Source organism: Kryptolebias marmoratus, linkage group LG22 (assembly GCF_001649575.2).
Source record: "Kryptolebias marmoratus isolate JLee-2015 linkage group LG22, ASM164957v2, whole genome shotgun sequence".
NCBI lineage: Eukaryota > Metazoa > Chordata > Actinopteri > Cyprinodontiformes > Rivulidae > Kryptolebias > Kryptolebias marmoratus.
The window spans coordinates 502573-527881 of record NC_051451.1 but is presented as its reverse complement, the minus strand read 5'-3'; the positions used below and the strand labels follow the sequence as shown (position 1 = coordinate 527881).

The following is a 25309-nucleotide window of genomic DNA, read 5'->3' as shown; positions in this document are numbered from 1 at the left end:
GTCGCTCGTGCAGCGGCTGGGAGCTCCTGTCAACCAATCAGGAAAGAGCAACTGTTGCATTAATTTCCGTCCTGCGGGCTGCAGCGGCTCAGGCTGGAGCTTCATGTTGTTTGAGACACTTTAGCACAAGTGTTTTCTTTAGAAGAAGAAGAAAGGAGCTCCTGAATGTAACAAGCAGAGAATAAAACTGGGTGCTCAGAGCGCGTTTTGTACTTTTTTACACCCTTTTGGGGGAATTATGGAGCCAAATAAACGTTCAAAATTCAATATTGGATGAGAACCAGAGCAAATCCAAATCTAAAGACAGAGTGGGGAGGGAGGGTTGGACTCGGCTCTCCTCCCCCTCCTCCCCCCTCGCCGTTGTGCTCCGCTCCTTCCTCACATCGCCTCTGAGCCTGTCGGAGGGAGGACGGACGAGCGGCGCTCACGGTACCGTGTTTGATACCCGCAGGAGGGGAGGGATGCTCCGGTGATTTCCCCCCTTCTTTCCCCCCTCGCCCGCCCCCAAACACNGACTGACTGACAGGTGATGAAGATGTTCTCCTCGCGCCTCCTCCTCCTCCTCCTCCTCTCCATCACTTTCATTTGGGGACCTTATCGCGCGCGGCTGCTCGGTGAATTTCCAGCTCCTCACAAACCCCGCTCGGCTGCTTTTTTGGGGAGGGCTGTTTTTGCCTCTGAGTGCCAGCAGACTGATTTTACAGGCTTTGATTTTTTTTTGTTTTGTTTTTTCTTTTCTTTTTCTTTCTTTTTTTTCAAGCCACAAAAGCAAAAAATAAAGCCCAACTCTGGGCTGGATGTGTTGGACATCTGGGGAAAGAAGTGGCCGTTTTGAGGGGATTTCCTTGGAGAGACGGGCTGCGCGCGGAACCTCTCGGGTCCGAGGTAAGAAGCCCTTCAGATCAAAGTGTGAGATGGTGGATTTGGATCAACACCGTGGCGTCCGGCTCTTTTCTCCGCTCGCGTCTGTACAGGCTTTAAGCGCAACCAAAAAGGACGCAGGACAACGCAGGAGTTTCGGTTCCCGGGTTCCTGAGGAGGTTCTGGTTCGACTAGAACCCCTCACATCTGTTTTCTTCCCTGTGTTGGGACATGCGTCTTTGCGCGTCATGGAGGCAGCTGGCTGGTAACCAGTCCGGACTCTGTCCTGTCCATCAGGCACAATCACTGAACACACTGCGTCTCTGCGTGTGTTGCAGACGTGTTTACAGTGCGTGAGGGCGCGCGCTCTCCCGGTGCCGGTCCGCGGATCCGCGTAAAGGCGACGCACAACTTCAGGCCTGATCTCCAGTAATATATATAATATATATATCTTCCGCCACTTTGGAGCAAGTTGACTCTTTTTCCCAGAAAGTTTGAATCAACTTCTTCGCTCCAATTAAAGTTAATTATGGTCATGACTGAAAACGCCGTCTCTTAAAGTATCTCATTTTACCCCCTTCTGTCTTGTAGTCTTAGTGAATAAAGATCATAAAATGTGAATCCTGGCATCAGTTTGTACCTGAACCAGAGCTGATCCGGACTCGGACTCGGGCTCAGAGAGGTCGGGGCTCCTGGTTGGGCTCTGTGTGTGTGTGCGTGTGTGTGTGCGTGTGTATGGGCCACGTCAGGAGATCTTTAAAACTCTTCCACGGATATTTACCCAAATCCACCTGTGGGTATGCCTACACTCACTTGGATGGATTCTGCTCAGAGTAAAAGTGAAATATCTGGTTGGCTCTCTGCAGTTCCGCTGCGTTTTCAGTGTGTGTGCGTGTGTGTGTGTGTGTGTGTGTGGTATTAGCGGGTCTTTGTATTCACTGCACAGAAAGACTGAAGCAGGCAATAATCACCTCTCAGCCCTTTTTTGTCTCCCACACTGTTGCTGTCTGAACATCTCTGCCTCCCTGCTCTCAGGTCTTCTGGGAGCCATTGAGAAAATCATTTGCTGCTCTTGTATTTTATTTGACTGGGGGGGTTCTCACCGGCCAGGCCTGACTGCTTTGCAGAGCTGTTTTCTTGCAGCGCCTTTAAAACACACACACACACAACAACAACAACAACCACAAAAAACCTTCGGCATACAGAGAGATGTTTTAGTTCAGCTGAGTTTTGTTTGCAGCCGTGGAACCCTGATGCTGGGGTTTTCTCCCACATTTCCTTCTTGTGTGGTCACTTTTCAAACAAAGATTGATTGTACAGTTTGAACTCTGCCTTCTTAAAAAACAAAAGCAGAATTCCCCGTTTTCTCATTCTGGGAGTTGACATTGTGGTCACTTCAGACACCATTCCAGGAAAATCGCAGCTCCATTTTCAACTTTTAACCGTCTCCTTCTGTAATTAGTGTTGGACAGAGTGAGCATCTCGGAACGCTCATGTTGCCTCTTTTCCTTTACTGTATTTAACAGAGTTTACTTCTTTTATTAATTAAGTTCCCTTTTAGTAAAATTTCAGCCGTGAGGGAGAGACAATGTGAGCGCAGAGAAGATGAGGGGAAGAGGTTGGAGTCAGCAGAAAAGAGGAGAGAAGTAACAAGGTAGATGAGATAAAACGGAGCGTGACTCCCATCAGGATGTGAGGAGGAGACGAGGGCAGCGTGACTTCTATCAGCAGTGTATTTTGTCTCATTCCCTTGTGCTGCTATCGGAGCTAAAAGCAGAACTGCAGCGACAAGCTGCCTGTCTTCACTTACAGATCTGAGGAGTGAAGAATTCCAGCCAAAGTGTGTGTTTTTTATATATCTGTGAAAGTGATCGTCTACTCTGTAGGCGAGACAGCCACACTGGTATCGTTGCCCCACATCTTTGTGCTATTTAGGTTTGAGCCATATGGAGAAACCTGGCTTGGATGACAGATGAAAGTGGGCTGTCTGAGGTATCAGATGAGATCCAGGCGAGAAGTCGGACAGAAATATCGTCAGATTTGTTGCATTTCAGAGCTGATTCCAGACCTGGCAAAGCACACAGTGTATAGTGCAGTGTTGCTTATAATCAGCAACGATCTGTGAAACCGTATTTACTTAGATATGTGTTTTTTAAGGTGAGCAGCACACCCTGATTACAAATTGTGTTTGATTTAGACTTTTTTAGGAGGATACAAAATTGCAGAATGCGTGGATTTATTTGCTCCTTTTGTCCAGATTGTAGGCCTCTTGGATAAAAAATAACACTGATTTAGCAAAAGTCTTCTTTAATTCACCTTTCATTCTTGTTTCTTTTTACTATTTTATCCACTTGTCTTATTTCTCAGTGTTTTAGAACTATTTCTTTTGGTGTTTATTTCTTTTGGTGTGAGCTTCTTTTGATAAATCCAGGAACAAATTATTGCACAGTCTGTTAGTCTATTATTGCATAAAACTAAACTTTCCAAACAGAAGGAAAAGACAGCAATCCTGTGTATTAGAATGATTTTAAATGGTTTAAATGCTACCAAGAAAAATAACTTGGGCTGCAATGATGTTCATATATTAGCAGGCAGTCAGTTTGAAAGAGTAAAAGTGGTAAAGAGAGGCTGGAAGGAAGGAGTTGAACTAGAAGACAGAAAGCAGCATTAAAGCTGGGCCAGCTGACGATAGAGGGCGCTGTTGGGCTGTGCTGCAGCCATGGCCGCTGCGCTCCGCTTGTTTCCCCTTTCTGCTTTTCCCTTTCTAATTCTTTCCCAATCTGCCTCTTAGATGGCCGGTCAGAGAGACGGGGAGGTAGTTAGTCCCCCCCCCCTCCAAACTCTCCCACCAACAAACACACAGATCCGTCTGGCCGTTTCTGGGAGGAATTGTGCTGTTGCAGTTTCTCAGTTTGTTTTCCTGCCATCACCAGCTCCACAGGTTTGATGGAAAGCCCCCCCGACCCCCCCTCACATCCATCTTCATCTAAATCATTTAAAGTCAGATAGATGATTTATAATATCTCAGTGGGATTATAACTCTAATCCTTGGTTTCAACCAGATTAAACGACAGAGTCAGTAATTAATATTTTTTTTAACCTCTAATCCTGTGATTTTGTCTCTAGTTGAAAGAAAAAAAAAACAGTTTAAGTTAAAGAGGACAGGAAAAGAATTGAGTTTTTCAGGTGAAAAAAGCCTGAGAAGAGGCAGGTGGTTCAGAGTGCTTCCCTTCCTGTCAAATATTTGGTTTCTTTGGCCTCCAGCATCAAGTTTGTATGTTTTTTTTCCCTTTTGCTCATGTGGTTTCAATTATTTCCCAAGTGTTCCTCGTCCCAGCAACCAGAAAAAGCTCCTGCACTCTCCTGTATGTTTCCATTGTTTCTTTTAGCTTCATGTCTGGGAATGATTCCAGTTTCCGAGAGCAGGAAAAGGACAAAACGTTATTCTGATATGATTCTAAAATTATTGAAGTGGAAAATGATTTTTGAATTTGCAAGACAGAATTAAACAAGTAGCTGTAAAAACCATGAATCTTACATTATCGCCCACCACTTGTCTTTGTTCATGTCTCTCTGAGTGTGTTTGTTTGTTTGCAGTGTTAGGAAAGTACGTCATCAGTGTCTTAAAAATTAGTGTGGTCATTTAAAACATTTAAAACCTTAGGAAATGGTGTGTGTATCTCAGCCAGTTCTACAAACATTGGTGTGGTAGTAGCTGAGCATCATCCCTGATACAAACCAAACACTACACTGTGCAACATCTTTGCTTAAAACGCTGGCATTAACTGTTACAGTCAACACTGTCTGTTCTCAGTGAAACTTACAGAACTGGATGAAAATCTTCATGAACTCCTGGAGTCGACACAAATCAAATGCCACCACAGCTAACTGATTTTAGCCAACACAGAAGTGGCTGAAACCTTCTCAGATTTACACACACTGAGGTAAAATGGGTGTGGTAGTTGCAGGTAGTCATCTCACACAGCCTCACAATGTCACATAAGATAGCACAGGACGTCATTTCCAAGGTTTGACGTCTACTCCGTCCCTCCTCATCAGAAGATGGTTTTGATTTAAAACTGTGGCATAAAAATATGCATTCCGTTAAAAAAAAAAGCTAGGCTTTTAATTTGCTAAGTAATGTCACACTGAAGTTGTGAAACGCTTGGAGGCAGGAAGCTGCGACACAGTGAGGATAATGTGACCAAATGACGGGATCTGCAGATGAAACATGTTGGCTCTTCGTATTAAAGACTTGTCAGTTGTCCTGAAGCAGCTGAATGGTTCTCCTCAGTTTGGCTGACCTTTTCAGAGCGGGGACTAGAACAGGAGAACGGGGGCGCAGATTTATTGCCAGGTGACGAGGCCGTGGTGAAATTGCACAAACGGTACCTCCTGGATCGATGTTAATTCAGGATTAACGAGTGATTTTTATTGATTTGGCTATTGATGATCAGAATACAGTGAGGACAGGGATATCGATCCAAGCACGATGAAAATTGATTACTGTGGATAGAGAGTGATATTGATCAGCCAGTGTGTGTTTGTGTGTGCACAGCCAGAAAAGGCATGCCTCTACATGAAAGCACAAGTCTTTCTAATTTGATTTGCCAGGTGTTTAGCATGCTGTACCCTGACTATAATTTGTAGATGTGTTTGTGTTCTTGTTTGTGAGTAATTTGTTTTCTGTGACAGTCAGGTGGTTGTTGCTCGCATGACAACCGTCACATGGGGGGAAGAAAAACCAGGGTGTCTAATGGCCAATTTTCACAGCTTTTTTAGCTGTGGTAGATGGTAGGCAGAAGGACAAGACACTGAAGCCGAGCATGAAAGAAGCAGATGTCAGATGAAGGTCAAAGGGAAAGTTCAATTCTCCATTATAAATTTTGGGAGGCCTTATTTGTTTTAGGCTTCCTGCTGTCATTTAGATTACTCCGGATTGGGGTCAGGACAAATTTGGGGGCATTTTCTTAAAGACCAATTAATATTTCGCAGCTGAAAAGGCTTCTGGTTTGACAAGCTTGTATGAAGAACAGTAAAGTCAATGAGAAAGAAAGACAGAAAGGAAGAGAGGCAAGTCTCTGTGTGCGGGTCAAGGGGAGATTTAATGAGTCGTTTTCTTTTCATTATTCAGTATAATAATTAACTATGTGTGTGTGTGTGTGTGTGTGTTCATTTTCAGTTTTACAGCCATCAGTGAAGCAGTCATTCATAATTGGTCTCACCATTTTTTTCAAGTTTTACCTCTTTTGAAAAGTAATCATCCAAAAATCAGAGTTTACAAACTACACAGAAGTAGCAGCACCCTCCAAAGTAATTTTATACTTTCTTTTTTGTCTCATAAACATTAAAATATAAATTCCTATCAATCATTTGTCAAACTAAAGCTATCAGTCTTTTAGGATAGTATTTCACCAGATGAGTTGGTGACTCAAACCTGTGAGAAAACATGCAAATTTCAAGTTTCCAAATCACTGAATTTGGACTTCCGGCACATTTGTGCATGTTGCATCAATGTCTCACAAACTCCTGTTGGAATTTGGGACTAAGTTTGCCAGGAGTTAGTCATTTTGTTGCATGAATGTCACCAGAATGCCCTGCGCTATTTGAGCAACACAATTGTAAGTTTGTGGAAATTGCGATTGTCGCCCTACAGTTGTGCAAATCTGGAGTGACATCAGACATCAAGCCGTGTGGAGCTCAGAGAGGAAACCTGAGCTATCTTGCACAGTTAATTAAAAATGCCTCTAATAAATGAAATCTATTCTTGACCACACACTCTTGGGTAATTTGTCTACAGATTTTTTTTTACTTCAAGATGTGATTTTAAACCAAAGTTCTGCTCTGAAAAAGCCCAGGTCCTAATCAGCAGTTGGCTGTGGATCTTCTCCTAGTCCATAAAAAGTCATGTCCTGCATGAGTTATGTCTTCATGTTTTTGTGCAAGAAAAACAAGAAAATAATAAAACACAAAAACAACAAAACAAACAATAAAAAAAAAAGAAAACAAATGGTTTGGATCCTCCAAAATGTTTACCTGTCCGTGGATCCAGCCTGTCCTGACACCTGCTGATTCTGAGCTGGGGCCGGCCGAGAGCATCCTCCTCCTCACATGCAGCAGGCTCTGAGAGCTGAGGGCCAGCAGCACCCGCAGGTGAAGCAGCACCAGCGGGTGAAGCAATACCAGCGGGTGAAGCAGCACCCGCGGGTGAAGCAGCACCACCAAGACAGCTTTGAAACACCTTGAGAGTATTTTGAGAAAATATGTGTTGCCCAAATGTCTTTGAACATGTTCCAAATTCAAGAGTCCAGCCTGCAAACCTCTGTGATCCTGAGAATCCCTGCAAACATTTTGAGACCTTTTGGAGAGTCCCCCCCGGGGATGCTGCTCTCAATCTAGCCTCCAGCAGCCAGGGAAATACTGGCTTTCTAGTTTCTGTGTATCCTTCATCATTCATTATTCACCTCACAGTGTTTTGGAGTGTGACAGTTCCAGTAATTAACATGGTTATGTTAATCATAGCGAGCTGATTTTGCTGATGGAACACATTTGCAAAGGTGAACTCTGCAGACAAACAGCCGAAGCCTGGAGGAGCGGCGTTCATAATGTGTGCTTGTTGCAGACAGACCTGATCCAAACAGATTTTATTTACCTGTGCACATGATGAGCCACACACCAGGCGGAACCAGACGTGCACACATGCACACAATGAGACAGAGGAGTGGCTGAAGGAACAGTGATAGATCGTTTCACTAAACATTAGCATCCTGGGGGCTCAGGAGCCTAAAACCTCTAACTGTTCAAGATCACGGCTGTTTGATCATTCCTTCATGAGCTGCAGCAGTATTAGAACCTGCTTCAGAAAGGCAGACAGTCATCTTTTTGTTCATGTCCTGTCTATTAGCAAAACATCTCATAAACCACTGAACAAAATGTAATTAAAATCGTAGGAAATAATCATTGGATGTACATCTACAACCGATTAAACCACAAAAATGACTATAACTCAGTTTAATGAGCTAAAATTTGATGTGATAGTAGCTGATGCTCATGTGCAGAATAATATTTTTAAGGTTTAACTGAAAATGGCTGCCTCTCCATCAATTCTCAACATACGAGGATCTTAATGTAAAACTCTCGGCGGGAGATATACATTCCTTCAAGGAATGCTTGGCATTTAATTGTGTTTTTGCTCTTGTTTATATTAGCAAGAGAGTAAAAGCTAAAATTGAGGGAGAGCCCAGAAATAGCTGCATAAAAACACTCTGAACATAAACCTTGAAGGCAGAACGCAGAACAAATTGTCATAACGTGGCTTCTGATGTCAGCTTTAAAGGAGGGGCTCTGGAGTCTGTTCCTGAAAAATAAGCAGCTTAATCACTGTAATATTTGGCTCCTTTTGTGCTGCATTATCTATGTCATTATCTATGGCATCTTTAGCTTCACATCAGGAGAGAAAGATTCTTGTGTTCAGATGAATTATTCAAATAAAAACGGAGTCATTGCACCCAGTTTTTCAGGCAGCAGGATGGTTGTTTGTCGTCTCTGCTACCAAATGGAGCTGGCTACGGCATCACTGTTTAGTCTGCAGCGAATATTAGGTGATTATATCTCTACCCACGTTTATGCGTTTGGATCAAATGAAAGCTTTTATAAGTCCGTGTTTGGACAGCTAACTTAAGGTTCTGATCAAAACAATGAGGGGATATTTTATTATTATTATTTCCTGAATGCATTCCACCTCATGGTGCATATCACTGCCACTGGGCGAAAGTCTCGATGAAGCTTTTTAGCTGCTCGTATTTTCAGTTTTCAAAGTGTGTCTTGTGTGTTTGCAGCATTAAGCAGTCAGCCTGCTGGCAAGGCTCGCTCTTGATGTCAAAGTAAAGCTTTGATCACGCTGCGACTTATCTACCAATTCTCATCCACTCCCGTCTCTTTCTGTCTTGTCCTCTCATCCCCCCTGTCCAACCCCCCCTCCTTCTTCTGTGTCCTTGTCTCCCAGTTTTTTCCTCCTGTCCCTTCTCGGCCCCTCTCGCTCAGTTTGCGGACGGACCTGATAAAGTTGCCCACACGAAGCAGGCTGGGACAGGAGAGTTTCACTCAGGGATATTCTACATCACATAAACACTAATAGCTGCCTGCTGCATTGTAACCAGACGTGATGTTTGCTAAATTAGGCACTAAATGAAAAGGAGTTGCTAAAGTCTCTTTTCCAAAAACAATTTCTTCCTGAGCTTTGTAAATATCAAGGTGCGATCAGTGAGACAACACTTCTTTCCTCTGTGCGCTTAGTAGGAAATTCAACACATTTTACAAGTTCTGCTGTGCTGCTGTTCAGACCAGCGATTGCTTGAACAGATAACAGTGACTCTGACTCATAGCTGTACATAATTCATGCACATAAAAGTCAGTTTTCTTCACTTCAAGACAGAGCCTGACTGAAAGCTTGACCCCTTTAACATAATAACCTGCCCCGTCCGCCTCCTTCTGTCTCATTCTGTCTCATTCTTTGTTTATGTCTTCGCTCTCGTTCTGCAGTTGCTTCTTTTTTTCCTCTTGGTCACTTCTTTCCATCATTTACTGCAATTTTTCATCCTCTGTCTGACCGCGTGTTAGCATCCATGACACTAACAATAGTCGAAAATGATTGAATATGACCCTTGCATCTTCTTTGGACAGAATTAATCTAGGTTAGTTTTCTTTTCGAGCAGCGTGACTGTAAACTTCTCTGTCTGCCCCATGCCTTCAACTCTGACCACAACTTTAGAAGAGACATTTTTTTCTTTTGCAGACGTGTCATCTCCGTTGTCAGTTGCGGTTGGTGCATTTGGTCCATTTCATCATTCTCTGTTTGTATTTTTTATGTTTGTTCCAATTCTCAGGTTTTCAGCACCCTCATATGTGTCCTGCTTTAGGTTTCAGCTGCATCTGTGACTGTGCTGACCTTTTTTCACTGGGAGAAGAAGAAACTGTGAATGACAGATTTGCCTTCTGCTTGGATTGACTAATTGGTTGTTTTTCTAGTTTTATATACATACACACACACACACACATAAATATATGTATCTATATTATACATATGTGTGTGTGTGTGTGTGTGTGTATATATATATACACACACACACTCACACATATATATATATACACACACAATTACAAAAAATGTATCAAGTACAGGTCTTGTAATTAATTAAGTTTGATTCATCACAGTGAATAAACGATAGTGAACTTTTCATCTGATACAATCCCTTCAAGTACATCCATAGATTATAGTAAACTCAAGGTGCAAATTAAATTAAATTAATAATAATGATGATGATATTGATTATGATAATCTGAATGATAAAAAGACAAAAGACAAAATAAAAATTATATTACTATAAAAGTATTTTACTCAATTTTAAGAATTTTTGAAAATTCAAGCAGCTTTAATGTGAGAACTAAAAATGGTAGAAAACATTTCTTTATACAAAACAAATGTCCGACTCAGACATTTATTTTGGCTCTGCGCCTCTGTAGCTGCAGGACGGCTGTAGCATTAGTGTCAGTATTGATGCTGGAAAACTTGTTTGCATTTAAATGATAAGTTGCTGCTGTGATAAGAAAATTCCTTTGGTAACAATTTACACCTGACTATCTTATTCTCTTTGCTACTACTGGGATGTAAACAAAATAGTTGTGTGTAAGAAATGAGGAAACTGAGAAAGATGTGATCATTTATTAATGGGTTCTTTTTCTGTAATTAATTAATTGTTTTTAACATGTTAAATTCCTATCCCTAATATATATATATATATATAGCAGTGAGTTTCTACACAAACAGATCTCATTTCCTACAAAAATGACTACAACTGAAGGCTTTGTTGGGTTTATTTTTAAATCTAGGTCCTTTGAGCCATTTTCATACATTGTATGTGTTTTCAATGTTTATGTGAAGCGACATCAGATTTGTCACAGCCATGTCTATTTTTATTGTGATGTTACAAAAGCAAATTCATTCAGCATTGTTTTTACTCTTGTGGCAAGGTTGAATGAACAAAGATGCTGTGTGTGTGTGTGTGTGTGTGTGTGTGTGTGTGTCCACGTGTGTTTTCATATGTAGAGCTAAAGCTGCAAATGCAAGGTCACTGTGGAGTCTGTGTGTGTGTGCACACACTCCTGTGCACCTGAGTTTGAGTGTCACCAGAACAACAGACAAAAGTTCTTCCAGGCAGACTGTCCTCACAGGTCCATGTCATCCAAAGGTGAGATTTCCAAGGTCATCCCCTGCTCCGTGCATGAGCGGATGTGTCAGGCCTCTATGGCTCTCACCTGAGCTCCTCTCTACTGGAACCTGATGCCTCCGAAAGAACGGAAAGTTCCAGACTTAAATACAAGTTCAAAGAAGTATTTGTTGCTGATGGGTACAGTCAGATAGTCAGCTCCAACAAATTGTTACAACTATTCTGTATATGAATGAAGCCCTCTCGTTTGTCCAAAGAGGAAAGAATCCAAAGGTAAATAGATCTCTGCTTGTCTCGACCGTTGTTTGGACATTTTTAAATGAGGAAACAGAGCTGACGTTTTATTCACATGTTTAGGAGCTGTTTACAGCAATAACAACTCAAAGTCACTCACGCATATCCAGTTTATTTTTTGATTTCAGTTATCACCCATCGGCAAAGACGAACAGGCAATGTTTTTATCTGTGTGTGTGTGTGTGTGTGTGTGTGTGTGTATTTGCACCATTAGCAAAATATCTGTTAAACCACAATAAAATAAAAAAATGAATAAAACTCAATAGGTTTTATAGAGTTTCAGAAATGAATGACTGTGTTGAACATCTACATTTTACTATTAGAGTCAACCTGATTCAAGATGGACGTCACAGCCAACTGAGCTTAGATAACAGGTAACTGGTGCAGTTTTACAGATCCTGAGGTAGAATCTGGTGGTAGGATCTGAAATCTGGTTCCCAACTTGTAATCCAAGCTCTCACTGACTCTTCAGTACCTGTTTCATATATGGCATTAATGATTTGAACCAGTTCTGTTTGTTAGCAAAATCTCCTATAAACCACTGAAAGGATTGTATTGAAAGTTTCAGAAAGTAATTTGGCTGCCAATTGATTTCAGTCCCATGAGAAAAAACAACAATGGCTGTAAGTCAGCCATTTGAGCTAAGTTTGGATGTGAGAGTAGTTAAGTATTATCCCCAACCAACACTTACTTTGAGTGCAACATATTTCACAACTTCTATGCCTAAAATCTTGGCATTTTTGGAATCACCTGTTTATCTGTTAGCAAAATATCCCTTGAGTCTCTAGACAGATTATAATGAATCTCAGAAAGTAATCACTGGCTGTACATCTGCAACTGAACAACATCTGAGCCAACCCAATTCAAGATGGCCACCACAGCTAATCACCATTATCAAACACAAAAATGACTATAGCTTAGTGGATTTTACAGATGTTCAGCTAAAATTTGGTGTGGTAGTAAAAGTCATTCACAGCATTAGATGTAAAACAATTGCTAAATCTTTTGTGCAAAGTTTGCTTGCTGTGGCTACCCTGAAGAGGAGAGCAGCTGAGAGAAAAACAACGTCCTTTTCACATTTAGACCAAAATGGCTACAGCTTTGCCATTTCACAACATAATATGATCTTAGTCTAAACCTCTGGCTTGCATTCACTTGCATTTATTCAAAGCTGCTCACTTTTAGTTTGAAAAGGTAGGCCTAATTGCTTAAAGACACTTTCCCAGCTGCAGGTTTTCTTCCAGGTTAAGAGATCATTAAGATTTCAATCAAATGTTTTTATTATGGAGAACACTTTAGTTTCAAGATGGATTTTTAGGATACGTATTTATATCCTTAACTCTGGGCAATAACATGAACACCTGGCCATCAATCAAGTTTGAAGAAGAGGGGCCTTGTACATATGGTTGCCCCCAAACTAACATGCCCCAGTTTAACTCGATGGACTTCAGAAAACCGACACTGCAGGCTTACTGAGGTATGAGATTGCAGCTTAGAACAACAAAGAGCTCTCTGTGTCAACCTGAAAAAAGAAGGGAGGAAACTTGGAATCACCATGTGGGGACTGAAGGGGGTGGGAGTTATCATCAAGTACCCAGCATGTCTAAGAACTGGCTTGAAAAACAAAGAATAGGGATCATTTTGCAGGGCAGGATGTTTTAGTACAATGACCCTTGTGTCCTCCGTTGAGTTACTGAGTTGACAGTGTGTCAGGAGTTTGTGAGTAAAGAGTGTGATATATGATTTTCAAGGGGTAATTAGGGTCATTACACATGTATGGTCAGTGTAATGATCTGCAACAGTGCTGATCAATTTCCTTTTCACCTCTCCCCCAATGCAATTAAATTATTTATCTTTAAAGTGTTAGTACCGATCAACAGATTAAACTATAAGGATTCAGTAAAAGAAAGCTCAGATTTCTGCTCAACAAGAGATTGCAGTTCTTCCCCGCTGCTATTAGCAAAAACTCTTTGAAGTCGGTGTTTCGTCTTTTTTAAATGTTTTTATCAAACTGCTTGTATTAAAAGTGTTAGATTTGGTCCCTTCTCTTCATGACTTTGTTGAGCACGATTTGTAGTCTGCTTTACTTTTGTCACCATTGTTCACTTTAAAATACCTCTACATGGCTGTGGTTAGCAGACAGCTTTATGGTGCATTACTGCCACCAACAGGTAAGGAGTGTGGATGAGGACAGCCAAGTAAAAAAAATTAAAAAAATTCACATGGCTGATGACTACTCAGCTGGAAGCTCAATGCCATGGTGCCTATTGGACACGTTTAAGAGTACCAGTACACATACACTATCAATCAAACACCATATACTGGTCTAGGTGCATCCCAACCATATTTGTATCTCATAGAAGTGGTTCGTTAGTGGTGAATTGAAACCCATTTCCATTTAGATTCCAATACTTTGAATCACATTATGGCTTTCTTTTTCAAAGGTCCTATTTTTCCCTTTCTTTTTAATTTATGCCAGTTAGCGATGTCTGGTGTGAACAGCTGACACAGGAGAAAAACCTGATGTAACTTTTAGCCATGATACACATACAGCCTTGAAATTATACCCATGTTTGCACTTTATCACTGTGAATTAAAACTACTTTAAAGCTTTGAAACCACTAATGGCCTTCAGGTGAGAAGATCATGACCTGCCTTCAAGGCAGAATGTTGGGCCTGTAAGGTCTCCATGGGCTAATTTGAATGTAAACATTGAGCGTCAGTTACTGGATAAATGGGTTGGGGGAGCACATCCCTGGCTGAAGGCTGGTCTTTAAAGGCTTAGTAGCATCCTCTAAGACCTTGTGTTCTGCCTCTTGCCTCCTCAATAGAGCAAAGCTAATCTGGGTGTGCTTAGGGCAGCTTCTTTCGTCTCTTGGGCGACTGTCTACCTCTCTTAACGTAAGCAAGTCAGCGTCTTGCTCAAGGACACTCTGACGGGACACATGGTTGTTGATGTGCACACAGCGAAAAAAGTGCTGACCTTTGAGCCAGAGTGTTGACTGTCAACCCACTTGGCAAAGGCCTGCTGTTAGCCTGCATAGGTCTCTGTCAAACTGTCTGTCTGCTGGCGTAAGTGTAATACTGTTCCTATGACCTAATTACATGTGAAATTCTTTCAAATATTTCAATGGAGCTCCAAAGGCACTTACATACTTGGTTTTGATCAAGCAAAAAGCAAGTAGTTGTATTTGTCATCACATTTTTCCCTATCTCACAGTCTCTTGCCTCTTTAGCCCTCACTGGTTCCCGAGGGTCGGGGTGTCAGCTGTTGCACAATAGGACAGCTGTATCCAGATCAGCCAAAGATCTACATGCCCCTGGGGGTGGGATTAAGCCAATTAGGAGCTGTCAATCACCATGACATATCATGGACAGCTAAATCAATACGGGAATGAATGGAGGAAGGAAAGGGGGAGAGGATGGGACAGACGCGTGGAGGGAGACTTGCACCAAGTGGCACTATAGGGACATAGTTAAATGAAGAATTAAGTGTGACGGAATAAAAAGATAAAAGGGAAAAGAAAAGGATCCGTGTGAAATAGACAATGTCTTTATAGGCAGCATGGAGGCAAAAGAAAGATGGAGCCGTTGATCTCAAAATAAAATGAGAAGTGCTTAGAAACAAGCAAAGAAGCAGGAGGAAAAAAGTTGAATAAAAAATAGTTGAGGGGTGTTTGAGGAAAGAAGTATCTAAGGGGAGGGGGGGGGGGAAAAATAAGACTTGTGCCTTCAATAAAGCTGTTCCTCTGGAACGTCAAGAGGTGTTAGAAATGAAAAGATGTGCAAATCAGTGCCCCATCTCTCCTTCCAGATGACTTTTCTGATCAGCTCTTCCTCCTTCCCATCTGTTTTGATTCTAAAAATTTATGTGTATGTGCTCTGTTTTCCAAAGGGGTTTGCAGGAGACATGTTTATAAAGGTTGGGGGGGACAGCGGGAGATCTCCTGACAGCTGAACGAAGGAAGAAAAAAGGCAGCAGCAGAGAATCAATAGGACTCAGAGAGAGAGAAAGGCAAAGATGGTTGAGGTATAGCATGCAGGTAGCTGGGGAGCAGGGGAAAGAAAGAAATTCTGTGAAGAAAAAGAAGCGAGAAAGGGAAAATGGGGATGCAGATGGTTAATAAAGAAACCAAGCAAGTAAAAAAGATGTAGTTTGGGAGAAATGGAGATGATTCAATGCAGAAAAGATTTGAAAAATAAAAAAATAACAAAAATTGTATGAAGGAAGAGAAAAGGAGTTGAGTGGGAAAGGAAGGATGAGGGTATTAACACGTCTTCCTCTTCGCACATCTGTCGTATCCAGAATATTAGGATATAATTGTGGATGCTTTCACCAGCTAAAAGCCACTGTTGCTTTAAACGTTTTCAGCCGATTGAGCTAAAAGTGAATGGACTGTGGAGTTAGACTTACAGAGCCGCATTGACAAAAAAAATGAGGGATGTGGCGGAAAGGGGGAAAAAAGGAGGAGGGGAACCGATCGAGATAAAGGAAGAGAAGATGAGAAAAACCAAACAAATTACTCACACAAAAGAGGAGAAGACTTGAGAATTCAAGAGGCACGAAGAGAACAAAAATCCGAAATGCAACAGAAACATGAGATGGGTTTTTTTAAGCCATAGTGATGAATGCAGAGATAGGAGGCAATAAAAATGAAGATGAAGAGGGGGCTCTGTCAAAGAAGACAGAAATGAATAAAAGGCCAGATGATGGAAAAAAAAGAAATCTGATAAAAAAAAAAAAACAGACGGAAAATGAAAACGAGAGGATGTTGTTGTATGAATATGAAGCTGGGAACATCTGGCATGGCTCTCAAACATTTCTTTGGCCTTTTGATTTTGAATGTGAGTGTGGAGAGGATATTGGGTGGGGGTTTGTTAGTCTAAATACACACAGCCACCAGGCCTGCCACACTCACTTATACACGCCTGGATGAATACGGCGAGCAGTACGCAAGGTTTGAGAAAGACGACTGGCATACATAAAACAGAGCGATGGATGGAAGGAGGGAGGAGACAGACAGATGGAGGGGAGGGGTGCTGGGACTGAGAGGAAGACAGCGAGGAAATGATTTGTTTATGATTGATTTACCTGCTCTTCAAGGCCACTGAGTCAAGTAATCATGGGAGGATTTTTGATCCTCACTCTTTATGGGCGGGATGTGTCATTTTCTCCCTTTATTCATGTGTCTGCTTGGAGGTGACACAAAGTCTACTTTTCTTTTTTGACACAGAATAAAACATTGCTCTTTCTGACCCATATCTATTCATAGAAACACTCTGACAAAGATGATTATCTTTATTTTAAATCATACATGGCTTCTATCGACTTTCTGTTTTTTTTCTTTCATTCAGGACCTAAAGTTTTTGTATTTGTAATTTTAACGTGAACTGCACTGACCCCTTTTTTATTGTTCATGCATTTTTATTTTAAGGAAACACTAAATTATTAATAGTTTCACTTGGTTTCATATTGTTTGAGTTTTTTTAATTTAAAAAAATCATCTCTCTGTCTCACTTTTCCTCCTTTGCACTGTTGTTTTCTTCGTTTTGTGCCTTTTTAAACATATATTTTGTCTGGTCTTTCAGATCTTAACAGGCACATTTTCTGCCTGTTTTAACCCTTAAAGAGGAGCTGAATTATTCATTGGGTTGTGCTCCAACTACTTCTGCTGATGGGTCGGTCACAAAGCCATACATTTGTAAATGAGCCCCTGCTCTGCTTGTAGGGACCCACATCTGTTTGCAGCATCGCGTCATTGGGACAAAAACATTGACATAATGCAAAATACAGAACTTATGGCTAAAAACATGTTAAAAGTTACATTAAAGTCATGTTTAGGGGAGTAGGTGTTTAACTAAGGGAGTAGGTATAAGTTAGGTTCACTTTGTCTTAAATGGATATGAGAATGTGTGTGTGTGTGTGTTTGTGTGGTGTCTACCATTGTGTGTTTAGACGGGTCAGGCTTTCAGGTTTTAAGACAAGAAGTGTTTTGTCCTACAGGAATTTTGTGTGTGTGTGTGTGTGTGTGTGTGTTTTAGCTGTCGAGAGCTGAGTGCTGCCAGGATTTGTGGCTGTGCTACCACAATGACCCTTTCATCCTAAGAACCATCTGATTGTGTGTGTGGCCCTGAATGTGTCCATGTGTGTGAGTGATTTTGCAGACCTCTTTTTTCTGTGAGACCCAATCTCTTTATCTGTCCAGAACAATAAAAAGATTGAGGCCTGAGGACACACACACACACAATCGAGCTGAGGACAGACAGCAGGAAGATAAGCAGACAGACAGAAACATGACTGAGACAAACAGAGGTGCATAATTCAGGTCAGTGGTATTGCCTTAATGTCCACATTGTTTAATCACAATCTGCCACTGCGGGACAAATCTTCCTGTCTTGTCTTCAAATGGACTGATCTTCCTCCACAGTTTTACAAACAGAAAAGAAGAAAGTATAAATTAAGGTTGTGTATTTAGCTTTTTTTGTTAAATAATCAGACACTTGTACATTAACATGTTAAAGTGGCTTGATTACAAACATTAGCAGCATCCTGTAGAGATTAAAGCTGCTGGAGAGAAGTGGGAGCAACTTGGCGAAGCAGATAAAAAGCTTTTTAGATAAGAGCACATGAGGGGAAATACAGGTAGGAAAAAACGAGGGGAGCTGAAACACTTTATTACTGAGTGATGAGGCAGACTCAACCAAACGACTGAAGCTGCGAGTGGAAAGCTCATTTTGCTTGGATGCTCAAAAATGGCGTAGTCTTAAATTAGACCTCCTTAAATAAAAAAAAATAAAGTAAAAATATCACAGGAATATTTTAGCTGAAGCAAATGTTTCAACTATAATAGTTGAGCGTAGTCAGCATTTTCCAGACTTTTGGGTGCTGAATATGGAAAAAAGGGAAATGTAGAGCAGGAAGAAACCCAAAAATGGAGACAGAATGAGGAAAGATGCCGCACACTTTAAAAAAAATGGAGGAAGATGATGAAGCGCAAAAGAAGAAATGAGGCGAAGGAGGGAAGTGAGACCTAGTTTGTTCACTGCAGAAGACATCTGTGTTATTCTTAATCCAGTTTCTAAGATACAAATAGTTCTGCAGAGACAAACCTGCTCTGACAGCAATCACACACTCAAACGACCTTCTTTGATGGCCGTCTTTCTTTTTCTCCTTCTTCTGTCTCTTTCTTTCTTCCCTTTTGGCCTCCTCAGACTCCTAATTTGACGAGTTTTCCATGGCAGGGGCCCCCGGTTCCTCAGCCTGCATGAGGTTGTGTGTGGTTTGGGCAAATCACCAAGCTATTTTTGGCACTCTTGATTGGTTGTGCATGCTAAGCAAAGTCTGGGTTTGGTCCCCACCATTACTCCTATTTCATATATTCTGTCTTTTTTCGTACTTCTTTCCATCTCTGTTTCCATCTTGGCTCACTCCAGCTTCTCGTTTTCTCTGGTTTTCTTTCTTCTGTGCTTTCGTTAGGACGCTGCCTAAAACAGTGTGTTTTTATACAAAGTTTCTAAGGGTGATGAAAAGATCTTAAAACTATGGCAAATTCATTTTAAAGCAAGAACACGTTGAATATACTGATAGATTTCCCCTCCCCTAACAAGAAAATGATGTAAAAATTTAAAATGTAAAGTAAGCCAAGGATTTTTTTTTATTTGCACTGCCAAACAAATACATTTGCATTCCTTCTGCTGCCTTAGTGACTCACCTGGAGGCCAAATGCTAAATGAGAAATGCCTCTTTTAAGTACAGTGCTCATCTTTATTTTATGATCGATTGGAAGGTCACGCTGTCATTCACTGCTGTGCAAAAATGTATAAAATTCAACACAAACACAACTTGAAAATACTTCAAACTAGAGCAAAAAACAGGTGAAGCATTGCGAGACCTTTCTAAATGCCAAAGCTGATTTTATCTCATCTTTTTTTTCAATGTAAGCAAAATATTTACCTTTTATGAGGTCGTACAGAGTTTCAGTTTAATTTGGTTTCCTTTTTTGTTATAAATGCTCATGTAGCTAAGGACAGATGTACAGTTTCAATATGTACAGTATAACTGAGGAAAAGTTGAACGTAAGCTACCCAAAGATGGACAGAGCTTTCAGGCCCAGTCTGGGTGGTCCAGGAGGAGGCGAGGCTATCGTTACAGAAACAGTGGTTGGTAAAATCCCTAAGTGTTGCAGATTAGAACAGAGTGAATGTCAGAGATGATGCTGTAGAGCAGGAAAGAGTTTGTGTGTGAAACAGGCTCATCTACAAACGGGAGTAGAGCAACTGATGGCTGCAGCACAAGTGCAAGCATGTTGGGGGTCATAACTACTATAACTACTATACTATAGTACTACTACTATTGGTTGTGTTTAGCTGTCCACATGAGAACACATTGGCAGTGTTTAAGGATTTTCTCCCTCTCAAACTTGGTTGAAAAAGTAGAGTTTAGGGGCTCTTAAAGTGGTTTACATGTGGATGGGCCACAGGAGGCGGGAGAGACTCTGATACAGCCCTCATTACCATAACAGTCGGCTGCAGTTAAAGGGACACTCATTTTAATGGCGAGTGTGCTGGAGCTGCGGGGAGACACAGTAGGAGGCTTCAAGAGTAAACCACACATGCACACACAGACAGTAAACGGCGAACAAATGAGTTGGCTGTGATGTAAATGATCGCTCCTTTCATGTCTGATGTTTGTTCCTGGTGAAAAGTCAGTGGCATCCTGCACCGCTCCCTTTGTCATTCAAACTTTTGACCATCCTCAGCAACACAGAAGAATCCAGACACATACATTAAAAACACTGCAGTGTTTGTCTGAATAAGAAGAGTCTTTTCGGCCTATTTAGAAACTTAGTGTATTGTGGCACATCAGAGAAGGAGCACTTTGTTGACTGGAGGCTGATTGTTTGTTCCACTTTGTTTAGCTCTTCCAGACACCAGAGTAAGCACAACCCATAGATATTGAATTCACTAAGATTTAATCCAATATACTTTATATTTCACAGGAAACATGATGGAGTTTATCTCTTTGAACAAGTTATAGCAGCTTAGGTGTTAAATCTAAAATCTATTTTCATAACTCTTGTCAGTGTCAGGTCCTTTGAGCAAACACTTAATAGGTCAATTGGGACATTTCCTTCATTTTAATTTCACAAACCTGCTTCTTTGAAAAGCAGCTTTTATTGATCCCATTACTGTAACAATTAGCTGCTCATCCTGCTGGATCTGTCGGTGGCTGTATACTGTAGGTAATAAGAGACAGCATGATGTTTTTGTATTTAATACACTGAGTATTCCAACTGAGGCGTCACATAAATTAATGTCTGAATCTGAAGTGATAAACTTCAAAATTCTGCTGGTTTAGCCTCAGAAAAGGTCATTAAAATCATCAGACTGTCTCCACTGACAAAACTGTTTTACACATATTTGTTATAATCTTTTTAGTTGTATTTGTTTCACATAGACTTCAGCTGTTACTATATCCTGACCTTCAATACACTAGAATTATGAATTATCGTCAGTGCAGTATTTATGTACAGAACAGCTGAAGTATCTGTGTAAATAATAAAAATGAGCGTCAGAGATGTGCCTTACTCTTTAACATTTTTCATATTTAAACTTTTTAAATCTAGTTTCAGTTCACATTCTTGGAACATTTTTTCAAGCCCTGCAGCTCAGACAGAGGAGACAGGACACCTTACAGTAGAGTCATCTCAATCATTAAAGGCATCTCTAGCAAGTCTGAAAATCACCGGAATGAGCTGCAGACGTTAGCATTAGCATTTATATGTCTGCTGTGCATTATGGTCTATTTTCACCAATGTAGCGTACAACTTCTGCACACTACATTTACTGAAGCATCTGACCAGTTTCTAGGACACTATTCAGTGAATGAAAAATTCTGAACACCACTTCAAAATGCTGACTCATGATATAGGGAAATATCCAGTGATTGAATGGATAATTTGAACACAGCCTATTTATCTATTTACCTAGCTAGCAAGAGATAGATAGATAGATAGATAGATAGATAGATAGATAGATAGATAGATAGATAGATAGATAGATAGATAGATAGATAGATAGATAGACAGATAGATAGATAGATAGATAGATAGATAGATAGATAGATAGATAGATAGATAGATAGATAGATAGATAGATAGATAGACAGATAGATAGATAGATAGATAGATAGATAGATAGATAGATAGATAGATAGATAGATAGATAGATAGATAGACAGACAGACAGACAGACAGACAGACAGACAGACAGACAGACAGACAGACAGACAGACAGATAAGTATTTCCTCTGAATGTCATCTCGACCGCTTGTGTTCACAGATGATGTCTTCACCTTTTTCTCTGTCTGTAAAATATACCTCTGTGACTGTCAGGAAAACGTGACACATGTAGTATTAAAACCCTCCCTCTGCGCCCAGCAGGCTGGGGAAAACAGGTTTATGTGGGGCACAGCAAGAGCGCTGGATATCTGTCAAAAAAAAATCCACTGTGATATTACTGTGTCCTTGGAGAAGCCTTTCTATGCTTCCACCTCGTTTCCATTAACTAGTTCTTTCTGCAGTTTGTGTGGTGATTGCATACACCATTTCAGGTCTGAGGTTGATTTATTCACCATCACAAGGCCAGAAAACAGCATCTAAAAATAGTAGTTCACCTTTTTTGTGTTTGTTGTTTTGTAAACACCTGATAGTTATTGTGAAGGGTTGAAATTCATTCTAAACTGAGCTGTAGGCCGGCATCAGCTAGTTGGACAAAATCATTCTTGTTTTTTTTTAAACAAATAAACACAACTAACATTTAAATTGGAAGACAAGGGATAAAGTCCAGTTTTAGCTCTTCTCAAACCAACGAGCTGTCCTCTTAGGATGAAAAAACAAACAAAGCTCAGCTCATGTTTTCAGACAGCTTGAGACATTCATGTTTCAACAACATTTGGAATGATTTGAAGACAGCCAGCAGGTTTCCCAGAAAACAATGTGGGGTACATAAAAGTGCGGTGAATGTTGAATAAAACCACAGCATCTAAACTCAAAAGTTAAGGAACTGAGTCAAATCTTCCTCTTCTTGCTTTAAAACATTTGAAGCTCCAAGGTTTGAGTTATAATCACACTTTAATTGGATGGATTGGATGGATTTCCATCTTTACAACCTAAAACGTGTAAAGCTCAACAGGCAAATGCAAATCTTTATCCCTAAAGCCACAGCATAGAAATGATTGTTTAAAAATGTTTTAAATGACAAATGTTGAAGAATGTTTATATTTCCTGGATAACAAAAGTAAAATGTTGATAACTGCCTTGTAGGTAGTATGAGAAAACAGTGATATATGTCTTTGATTGCTTTTTTATGGCTAGTGTGTGGACTCTGGTCCCTAAAATACAATGTCGCACCTGGGTCCTGCTGGCTTCAATTCCCAACAACTAGAGAAGTCAGGGATACTTGGTCTAGTATTATAATATATGTGATGTGTTTACCAGAACAGTTACGGAGCAGATATTTAGGCACGATGAGCACACAAATAATAGTTGGAAAAGTACATTTCTTTTTTCATATAAGCAATACAGACCTTCTAAAGCATGTTTGTGTCCCCTGAGCACAAGCACACCTTTGGGATTTGATTTGATAGAACCCTAAAAAAAGATGGCTTGTATAAAAGTCTGGCTGAGAAACAGGCTGTTAACCTTCCTTGATGTCCTGTTGCAAATAATCAAAATTAGCCAAATAAACACAAATAAATCAAAGTCCTAGTTTCACTCTGTATCTGGAAAACGTCCAACCGTGTAATGGGGTGAAAATGCTTTGAACCTTAGGTAAATTAGTTTGACCTCTGGTGGCGTCTCTAATCAACCTTCAACACAATATTTGTCGATTCCTGGAAGAGCTTCATTTCAAAAGGTTGTCGATCCCTACAAACCATCAACCATCCAAGAGGCTGCTGCCAACTCACTAATAAAACCACCAGTGCCTGTTACAGTCAGCTTTGAGTTTCCTTCAGCTGTAGCCAGGTAGTGTCCCAACTGGTTAGCAAAAGCACAAGCATGCCTTTAGGATTTGATTTGATAGAACACTAAAAATAGATGGCTTGTGTAAAAATCTGAGATAACTGGCTGTTAACCTTCCTAGAGAGTTTTGTCCTGGTTTTCAATCACTTAGCCATCCCTGTGTATGCTTATCTACATCCCAGGACACACCCAGTGTTCTTGCCCTTCCTCTACTCACTCTGGTCCTCTGCATGGATCCCCCGAGGCTGTTTAGAGGGGACCTGTGACAGATTCTGCAGTGTATGCATGTAGTCCTGGTAGCTCTAGTTGTAATGGCAGTCAGGTGGAGTTATTCATCAGCAGACAAGCCTCTGCAAGCAGTGGAACCTGCAGTATCTATCTATCTGTCTGTCTGTCTGTCTGTCTGTCTGTCTGTCTGTCTGTCTGTCTGTCTGTCTGTCTGTCTGTCTGTCTGTCTGTCTGTCTGTCTGTCTGTCTGTCTGTCTGTCTGTCTGTCTGTCTGTCTGTCTGTCTGTCTGTCTGTCTCTCTCTCTCTCTGGGGCAGCAGTGGCTCAGGAGGTAGGGGTTTGTCCTGTAACCGGAGGGTTGCTGGTTCAAGCCCCTGCTCTGGCTGTCCCAGCCGTTGTGTCCTTGGGCAGGACACTTCACCCGCCTTGCCTACTGGTGGTGGTCAGAGGGCTCGGTGGCCGGTGCCGGTGTGATGGCAGCCTCACCTCTGTCAGCTCGCCCCAGGGCAGCTGTGGCTACAATGTAGCTTACCGCCATCAGTGAGTGAATGAATGTAGTGTGAAGCTCTTTGGGGTCCTTGGACTAGATAAAGCGCTATATAAGTGCAAACCATTTATCTATCCAATGCATTTTAATATCAAGAAACAATCTTTGTCACTATTGAGCTCTTTATGTTCTTTATGTAAAAAAAAACAAATCATAACAAAATTTATCTCAGTAATCATCAAATCCAATATTTAAATTGCAGTCCAATTCAATCCTATTATAGTTGAAGATAATTAAATACGATCCTATCCTATTATATACAACTCAATCAATTTCAATTTATTCCAGTTCTATAGCAAATTAAAACAGTTAAAAATTTAGACCCAGTTCAGCCCAATTCAATCCAATTTGGTGTAGACAGAATAAAGTCCAATTCAATCAACCTCTATGGATACACGATAACTGTATGAGTACAAGGTATCTGTTCTGATAGCATGTGGGTGCATTTGTGCTTGTAAAAGCATCCCAATACCACCCTGCTGATACCGTTCACAGCAGTATGACATTCACCTCTCAGCTGAGTAGTCAGGCAGGTGAAGAGGAGCAGTGTCGGCCATCTGAAAGCATTTCAAACTGAACGATGAAGACAAAAGTAAAGCAGACTGTACATTTTTCACAGCAAAGCTGTCAAGAGGAGGGAGGAAATCCAACAGTTTCAACACAAGCAATTTGATAAAACATTGAAAAAAACCAACACCATCCCGAGTTCAAAGAGTTTACTAATAGCAGAGGGAAACAGCTGCATTCTGTCATTGAGCCTCCTGACAGGCTCACCACTCACCATCGGGTGCTTTGGAAAACACTGGAGCTGTCCTTAACATGAAAAGGAAACTTCTCTGAGTAATTATAAGATGTGTAATGGCATTTATAAGTACCGCTGACGTGTGGTGAGGCAGAGTCTGACAGAATCATATTCACACACAAATTAACAATAAGATGCATCCTCAACACTACTAGAAATCTATTATTAATGAATCTGAATTCTGCTATTTTAACAGATTATTCAGAATGATTTACAAGGGTTTATTGTGAGTTTTGGTCTTTCATTCAGGGTCCAGTTTGATGTATTTTCAGTTTAAAGAGAGCAGGAGAGGGTGCCTGTTCCCCCCCTCCCCCTCAGTATGTGTGCAT

General features: G+C 40.9%; 1 protein-coding gene across 1 annotated transcript in view; it reads left to right on the top strand.

Moving 5' to 3' along the window:
• Positions 1-545: 545 nt before the first annotated feature.
• cdh11 (cadherin 11, type 2, OB-cadherin (osteoblast)) overlaps positions 546-25309 on the top strand; it is a 116857-nt gene continuing 92093 nt past the window's right edge. Inside the window, exon 1 of the mRNA XM_017432728.3 lies at positions 546-885. The gene's annotated coding sequence lies outside the window, so the exon portion shown is untranslated. The remainder of the gene's footprint in view (positions 886-25309) is intronic.